The sequence below is a fragment of the Phascolarctos cinereus genome, unplaced genomic scaffold, assembly GCF_003287225.1.
Source record: "Phascolarctos cinereus isolate Bilbo 61053 unplaced genomic scaffold, phaCin_HiC Scaffold_7;HRSCAF=346, whole genome shotgun sequence".
NCBI lineage: Eukaryota > Metazoa > Chordata > Mammalia > Diprotodontia > Phascolarctidae > Phascolarctos > Phascolarctos cinereus.
Genome location: NW_027556180.1, coordinates 12,819,845 through 12,829,207, shown reverse-complemented (window position 1 = coordinate 12,829,207; position 9,363 = coordinate 12,819,845). Strand labels below are relative to the sequence as shown.

General features: G+C 42.9%; 1 pseudogene; it reads left to right on the top strand.

The window, feature by feature from the left end:
• Positions 1 to 342: 342 nt before the first annotated feature.
• The window catches only part of LOC110210211 (N-lysine methyltransferase SETD6-like), an 84,647-nt pseudogene continuing 75,626 nt past the window's right edge, over positions 343 to 9,363 (top strand).

The following is a 9,363-nucleotide window of genomic DNA, read 5'->3' as shown; positions in this document are numbered from 1 at the left end:
GTGTCTCTCTGGGTCTGTCTCTATCTCTCTGTCTATCTCTGTCTCTCTGTGTCTCTGTCTGCCTCTCTCTCTCTCTCATTTGGACCACAGACTTAAGACTCAAAGAGCCATCACTTGGACACATTTTAAACCCAGTCTGCCACTAGAATCTTGGCCTAAGCTCTCATGAAGAGTAATTACCGCCATTGCCAGTGGCTCTCCTTGTATGTTTTTGGTTGGGTTTTACAAGCCATATAAATCACAATAGCTTACATAAGCTAACAAAAATTATAAGGCCTAGATTCGGACTTTGTATACCAAATTCAGATGTAACCGCTGCCACACACGTTAAAGGAAAGAATCATGGAATCTCAGAGCTGTGGACCTCAGCTGGACCGGCTGGGAGCAGAGGAAGGAACCTCAGGGGCCATCAAGAATCCCCCCTCTACACCATCCCTGGTGAGAGCCTTTGTTGAAGACCTGAGTCAGGGACCACTTTTCACAATAGCTCTGCTTATGAAGAACTTTTGTCTCTATGCCAAGCCTATAGTTGCTCCTAGAGCTTGACACACTGAGTTTAATTTACCCAGGTGACTCTCATCAATTTTCTTTGAAGTTCCTTCTCCCTCTGCTCCACCTGGTTTCCTATTTTTGCTGCCATCCTACAAAGTTGATCATTTGTGAGGGCAGGTTCCAACAGATTAACAATATCAGCTTTCCGATGTCTCTAGGATAAAACCAAATTGCTTCTTTTGGCATTTGAGAATTTTAACAACCAGAATCTAGGTGATCTTTCCAGACCATATAAATATTACTCTTTATCACATGCTTTATGGTCCACAAATCATCCTTCTTGTTCTACCCTTAAGAAATTCCCTTTCTTGTCTTTATGAGTTTGCTTTGGCTGTGCCCTCTACCTGGAATGAACTCCCTCCTCCCTTCCACATCTTAAAGTCACTAGCTTCCTTCAAAGGTCACTTCAAGCACCAGCAGGTACTGAAGCCTTTCCTGATGCACACAGCTGCCCATTCTTTCCCTGATCCTTCCCAGCTCTGATACTGAAATTACCACCCATATACTTTTTATTATATATTTAATTGTATGGGTGCCTATAGTCTCAGCGGACAGAAAGAAGGTAAGCTCTTTAGTGGCTGGAACTATAAAGACTTTTGTCTTTGTATTCCCAGCACCCACCTAAACACAGTAGGTTCTGGCACCTAGATCGACGTATAGTCTTTAAAAATAATTACTGATGCTTTTTTGTATCTCTGTTACTTCCAAATAGCACAGCCACCATAGATTCTTTCCTAACAGAGAAATTAAACAACATAAATCAGCACGTTGACTGTGTCTGATAATGTATGCTCCATTCCATACCCATGGCTCACTACTTCCTTACCAAAAGGAGGGAAGGAGGCTTCTCTATCAGTCCTCACGCATTAGGTTTGGTCTTGACAACGATTGGTTCCAATCTTGGTGTCTCTTCTTTGAATGTTGCTTTCTTTTACATTATCATGATCTCCAAAGCATAGCCTTAAAGTGTTAAATTTACCTTTGAGTAATTCTGAAATTTAATGAGTAGTTATTCTAGAGTATAGCACATTCACTTCATTTTACTGATTCGAAGACTATTGAATGGTCTGCAAATACAGACCAGTGTTTTGGGGAAAATGCTTCAATTGTAAGGCAGAGTTTACAAATACTCAGTGAGGAAAAACAGTTATTTGGAATTGTTTGGCTGACTTAATCTAGGTCACTTCAAATCTGCTCTTTTTTATTGTTCAGTTGTGTCTGACTCATCAGGACCCCATTTGTGGTTTTCTTGGCAAAGATACTAGAGTGATTTGCCATTTCCTACTCCAGTTGATTTTACAGATGAGGAAAGTGAGGCAAACAGGGTTAAGTGACTTGCCCAAGGTCACACAACTAGTAAGTATTTGAGGTTGGATTTGAATTCATGAAGATGAGTCTTCCTGGTTCCAAACTCAGTGCTCTATCCACTACCCACCTAGCTGCCATTAAACCTGCCCACTCACTTTCAAAAAAAAAAAAAAAGATCAGCCTTTGAGCTGGAGCTGAAAAGTCTGAGAAATTATGGGTTCTTTGTGGCCCTGGGTCAGCCCCTTCATTAATACTTGGAACCTGTCTATTTCACTGGGCTGTTGGGAGGAGAGGGTTTCAGAATTCCAGCAGTGGGAGCATCTGTCTGGGGGATTCATTATCTCTGCTTCAGAAGCAAGGTCTCCTGGTTCACGGTCTCTGCACCAAAAGGAAATAGGAGACTTGGTCCATTTCTGAGCCCTTCTCAGTATCTAATCTGAGAGCAGAAAAAAAAAAGCGACCTTTCAAATAAATCAAATCATCCAAAAAAAAAAAAAACCACACACAGCCCCAAGAACTCTTGGTCCTACACAGCCTTTCATTCCCTTAAGTATAAACCTTTCCAAACACCACAACTACTTTCCAGAAATGGAAGATTTTTTTGCTTTTTTCCAAGGAACAACCCAAAGAGCTTACTTTTCCCCTAATAAAAACAGTGCCAAGAATGAACTTTTAAAAGGGAGGCACCCACTTACAACTTAGCACTGTTCTGTTCACAGATTCTGATAAAGGTCTGTCCTCTGTCAGAACCTCTGCTTAGACAACATTCACATCCACACTACATTGATTTCAATATAAGGAGTTATCAAATCTGACTTGGTCTAGGTGAAGTCAGATTTCAATGTCCAGTTCATTTAAATTTCAGGATGGCCGGGTAGAAAGAATGACAGACTTGAAATCAGGCAACCTTGGGAGAAAATTCAGTCCCTGAAATTTACTAGCTCTAGCTAAGCCATAATTTTCTCACCTTTAAAACTGAGACAATTCTCACATAGCTGTTGTGAAGTTCAATCAAGGAGCATTTTATTCAGCCCCTGCTGGGTGCCAGGAACTGAGCCAAGTGTTGGGGATACAAAGAAAGGTAACAACACAACCCCAGCCCTGAAGGAACTCCTGTTTTTATTGCAGGAGAGAAGAGGGAAGAGGCAACATGCAAACAACTATGTTCATACAGAATCCATACAGGGTAAATTGGAGCTAATCTCAAAGGGCAGGCACTGGGATAAAGCATGCCTGCACGTGGCTTCTTGCAGAAGGTAGGATTTCATCTGAGAACTGTAGGAAGCCAAGAGGTGGAAATGAGGAGGAAGAGAATTCCAGGCATGGGAGACAGTCAATGAAAATGAGCAGAGATGGGAGATGAAGCCCCGTGTACCAGGAATAGTAGGGGATCAGCGTCACTCAAATAAAGGAATGTCTGCCAAATGTGTTTCAATTTTTATAAGTTACACATTAATGACATTTATGATAATATTATTATTGATATTTAATTATCGGTGTCATTAATATGTTCCCAGGCTGTGGTCTGGTGGTGCTGCCTGGGTGCGGATTGGCTATTTCCTTTGAGGTGCTGCCCACATTCAACTTGGTTCTCTACTTTCACAACCTATTGAAAAGCAGGCTGATCCTTAACAAATTAAGCAGTGGGGTGGTGTGCAATATAAACTGGCCACCAATAGAAGTTCACTTCAAGCCACCAACCATGTAATATCATCAGGGATTATACCATGGGCATACTTTGGCTTTACTATTGATCTAGGAATATTAAAAAAAAAAAAAGGAGATTGAGACCATTCCACAGTAGAAAAATTATGGTACAATAGAAAAAATGCTAACTTGAAGTCATGGGAGATGGGTTCAAATCTGCACCCAGCCACTTATTGCTGGTGTGAGTTTGGGTAATGCCTGCCTCTCTGGGTTTAAATTTCCTGCTCTGTAAAATGAGAAGGTTGGAGAAGCGGCCAGGGAGGTCCCTTCCAGCTCTGAATTTAGGATCGGAGGGAATTTTAATTTGACTCTATCTGTGGTTCCATTCCCACCCAACATTTGGGCAATCTTTTTTCCACTGATCAGATTTATTAATAAGCCTTGTTGTTGCTGTTCCGTGATTTCAGTTGTGCCCAGCTCTTTGTGGCCCCATCGGAGGTTTTCTTGGCAAAGATGTTGGAGTGTTTGCCATTTCTTTCCCCAACTCATTTTACAGATGTGGAAACTGAGGCAAACAAGGTGAAGTGACTTGCTCAGGATCACATGGCTAGTCTGTGTCTGATGAGTCTTCCTGACTTTAGCCACTGTGCCACCCAGCTGCCTTTATTAAGGATTAGACGAAGGAGTTTTTTGTTTAACACTGACAAGATTAATTAAAACCCCATGAAGTAACTATAAAAGAGCCAGACTCATAACAAAACTGTCAAGAAAATATGTCTCTGATCATCTCCTCCCATAATCCTTCTGGAGCGCCTGGGACATTGGGAAAAGGATTAAGGGAAGGAATTACATGTTTGGAACTTGTCAAGACTGACTCAACAAGCAGCCTGAGAAAAGAAGAAAAAAGTGAAGGGGATACCTCAGTTTCTAAGCTCCTTGGATTTCATGGCAGTTACAATCCCATTCAGTCTTGCTCTTGTCTGATCTTCTGCTATCAGTCTGTCTTCCGTGAATAGGATCATATGATTACAGAGACAGAGAAACACAGAGAGAGAGAGGGGTACTAGTGTTATGTATTTACTTATACACAAGGCATGGGTCTTCCTGAAGCTGTGGAAAGCGACCTGGCCACTATTAGCCACAAATATGGTGCCATTGTCCTGTCCTTCTTGGGAGACCATCCAGAGATCTTCTGCCATCTCCACCCCCAACCCGAGTCTCTGGAGCTCTACGGCTAACTTGGGGTGATCGTCATAGCCTGCAGTTTTTAGGAGCCACTTGAAGAAGAAAAGGATGGGAAGGAACCTACTAATATCCTGAACCATATGGCCAACCCCAATGCCAATCTGGAATACTCTCCAGAATTATCTAAGAATGGTAGCTACCCAGCCAATTCCCAGAGGCCAAGAGATCTTTACCACCTATGGCCAGATGGCATATTTGGAACCTGGTCCCTACCAATGACTTTGCTGAACCATACCCTGGGAACAGACAACACAGCTAACATTTGGATGGTGACCATGGGCGTAGCAGCCCTACAGGAAACCCCAAATGAGGCAGAGAGATGTCTGATGTGTGAGCATTGGGATTTTGCATGCCAGCTGGAGATGGTGGCTACTTTTCATGCCAGCGAAGGAATTCAGGGAACTTAAGAAACAAGATGGCTGAGAGGAAGATGAGGGTGAGGAGGACAGCTTACCACTGACAAAGAAGATTCTCTCCACACTCAAAGCTTTGTGGAAGAGGCTCCTCTGAAGCAGTACCCTGAAGGCTTAGGCCTCAGACTTAAAAAGTGGACAATAGCTGCTTAACAACAAGGAGGCTGGGGGCAAATGCAGATGGAGGAAAGAGCAGGCCTTACAGGTCTTCTGCAGGCACAGAAGCATCTTGTATCAGCTGTTGGAACTGACCAGTTCATGGCCTCTCACCCAATTCCTTGGTCTCCATCCCTCCTCAAGCCAGGGAAGCAGATGCAAAGCATTTGCTTCTCAAGGAGTTGTTAAAGTCTGATGGGAACTCCCAAGGTTGGGGCTTTTACTGCTGTATTTTTGTTTGAGTTTCTATTCAGCTATAGGAAATTCCTTAGTTCAAAAAATTTTGGAGAGAAATAGACAGAGAGACAGAGAGACAGAGAGAGAGACAAACAGGCAGAGAGACAGAACACAGAGAGACAGAGATGGAGAGAGAGAGACAGAGACAGAGAGAGAGAGCTGGGATCGTAGGTGTAGGGCTTGAAGATACTTCAAATTTTGAGTCTAGTCCTGTACTTTTACAGATGAGGATACTGAGTCACAGAGAGGTTAGAGATTTACCCAGGACCTCACAGTTAGTAAATGCTTGACGTGGGGTTTAAACCCAGGTCTTTCTGCCCTTATTTCTACAGCCTTATCTTTCAGACATGCAACCTGCACACCTTGACCCCATCTCCACTCTGGCTCTGCATCATGGCTACCACAAACCTCCAGGATCTATTACAACTCCCCCACTGGGGAATTCAGCTCTGGCTGTAGTTACAGACCCTCAGCAGCCATGGTGGGAGCTTCAAGCATCCCATAGCTATGGGCTGTCTTGCTCCCCCAGGACCTTTTGATCTCAGAAGCTTCTCTAGTCCCAGTCATATGGAAAAAAAACAGAAGTTTCTCTCCATGGAAACAGTCAAGGGGTGAGGACCAAGCTGCTCATTTACATGAAAACTTTCACTGTCTCCTGACCTCCCCTGCACTTTTGCCTTTGTCTCAGACTCAGATTGAGCATGAGCTCAGGTGGGCCTGATGGTCAGGTGTGCTGAACTCCATGTGAGGTGTGCCCTCTGAGACCGTGACGTGGAGCTGAATCTGGGTGCCACCTTGGTAGAGCTTGCAATCCTCTTAGATAGTCCTCTGGAATGGGATGTAACATTGACTCCGCCAAAGGAACACAAGTCTTGCCAGGCCCTACCATGCAAAAAGAGCCTTAGGATGCATGTCCAAAGACGGATTGTCTAACCTCCAAACAAGAGCCCAGAGATGGGGAGCCTCAGTGCCAGGGTGAGCCCAGAGTAGTGACTGGGGACAATGAAATTTTTGGCCAAAGCTACTCTTGATGACTTTGAGTGGCACAGGTATTTCCATTATCTGCATGGGTGTAAGGATTGCTTACAGAACCTTAATGTAGGTACACGTATTTCAGAGGACTGACAATGAAACATGGCACCTGCCTTCGGACTGAGAGGTGGCAGACTCAATATGCTGAGCGAGACGTGGTCAATGTGGGGATTTGTTTTGCTCATGTAGATCCATTACAGGGGTTGCAGAAGGAAGAGAAAATGAAAGCTTGTAAACTGAAAAAATAAATTTAATTTTTTTGCAAGTACAGGCGAAGCTTTGGGTGAATCTCCGCACAGTCCCCACTGCAAGGTTGCTTCATTCTCCTTAGTTTGTTGACACAAGTCAAGGAGAAGAAGCTTGTTGGCCTTTGTGGTCCCTACAGGGACACCCAGTTTCAGAATATCATTGGAGACTAAAAGACGGAGCTCCCCTAATGAAGCACTTTCCTTTACGTGCAAGGCACCATGTTAGGGTGTCCATGGTTGTTTATAGTAAGCTATTAAGGGAGGCATTTTCCTTTTTAGAGGCAGGAAACGAAAGGTCAAGTCAGAAAGAGCATATGATGAGGGTCAGGAGATAGGGAGTCAAATGGGGCAGTGTTGAACTGGATGGAGCCAGCTCATACAGGCTCTCGGGAGCTGATTGTGAAATTTTCAACACAAGCATTTGGACCTCAGAAATCAGCAAATGCTATAAATCAGGACTTTATCGTTTTGTTGGTTGTTTAGACTTGGGAAAGTGATGGGGAAAATGCTGATGAGGCAGGTTACACTTTAAAAAAGTATAATACTGGAAAGCCAGTTGTTAAACATTTGCCAACATACCCTAGGTTTAACTTTTGGCTCTATTACTACCTGTGAAACTTTGGAGAAATCACACATTTTCCATGGGTCATACATACAGATATACAAGTATCTTTATGTATTTATATATCTCATATATCGTTATACATCTACTTCTGTCTCTACTTATGTTTATGTACACATATATGTGTAACATGTATATTGTCTATGTGTATGCATATACGTGTGTGTATATATGTACATATACATATATGCACACATTCACATATCTTTCCTTGACTTCTGCTACCATCTCAAGAGTCTTGCTTCTCCCTTTCAGCTATTTAACATCTCAGAAGAGTAATAGTCTGTACTTGCTACTTTCTCTTCACCCCTTGCAAGTTGACTTATGTTTCCACCATTTTGCTGAATCCATTTTCCAAGGTCATTTATCAAGGACCTTCTAATGTCCAAACCCAATGATTTTCAACTCCGTCCTCATTGTCTCTGAATTTCTATACACTGGACACTGTTAACCAGTCATTCCTTTGTGGAATTCCATTCTCCCCTGTCTTTTCTAGTACTACAATCTATTACTTCTCCTTCTACCCCTATAACCACTTTTTCTCCATCTCTTTTGCTGGATTATATTTTTCCTATAATCTAAATGGAGGCATTCTCCAAATCTCTGTCCTTCGTCATTCTCCCCTCTTCTTTCCCTTTAATGTTTCCCTTGGTGATCTCGTTTGCATCCATGGCTTGAATAATATTACCCCTTCATAGCTGATTTCCAAATCTTTCTCTACCCCTGACTCTCCTCCACACCAGACTCAACCCCCTCCTAGATAAATCTCTCCTGATGTTCTACCAGAACCTTAAGCTCAGCTTTTTCAAAACTGGACTTCAACTTCAGCCCCTGTACCTGCTTCCCCTGATGGCCTTGTTTCTATTAATGGCACCAGCATTCTCCAAGCACTTGGCTAGAAATCTCAAAGGTATATTTGTCTCCTCCTCTCACTCTCAATATTTGATCATTTGTCTTGTCCACCCATCACATCCACCCCTACCTTTCCATTCCCACCATCACAGAAGCCAGTGGAGTGCAGTGGGAAAGGTGCCAGATCTGAAGGTGGAGGACTTCGCTGTGAATCATAGTGTTTGCTCTATTTCTTTTTTTTTTTCTATTTTCTATTTCTATTTATCTAGAAATTTTTTATTTCTATTTCCTCTATTTCCCTAGACCTTGACTTACTAATCTGTAAAATGGGAGGTGGGTTCCATTAGATGATCTCAAAGGTCCTATACAGACCTAACTCTACTTAATTCAGATACCCATTCACCCTCAGCTGGATTATTGCGTTAACCTCTTAACTGGGATCCCTTCCTCTTTAGTTTCTCTCTGTCTCTCTCTGTCTTTGTCTCTGTCTCTGTCTCTGTCTCTGTCTCTCTCTCTCTCTCTGTCTCTCTCTCTCCAATAATCCATTCTGTACAACATTTCCAAATTGATCGTTCTATAACATAGCTTTGAATCTCGTGTTTTTACTCTGAAATAGTCAATGGGTCATCACTGGCAATTGGAAAAGGTCTAAACTCTTTAGTCTGGGATTCAAAGCCATCTGTTACGTGGCCCTAACCTCATTTCACACCATCCACCCTTTCTCTCCAATCAAACTGTCAGCTTAGTTGAATGGACAGAGAACAAGGACAAGAGTCTAGACTCAGTTCCTGACTTTGCTACTTACTGTGTGACCCTTGGACAAAAAACTCTGTCTCTGAGCCTCTCCTTCCTCATCTGTTAAATGAGAGGGTTAGAATAAATGACCTCTCACATCCCATCCAGCTCTTAATGCTCTTTGTGCCATACTGTGTTCATTGTTCCTTCAGGGGCATCTACCTTCATATTTTTGTTCCTTGAGCTGCTTCTGACTGGAAAACTGCTCAGTGGGGAGGAGGAGGAAGAGGAGGAGGAGAAGAAGGTTAGCTCTGGA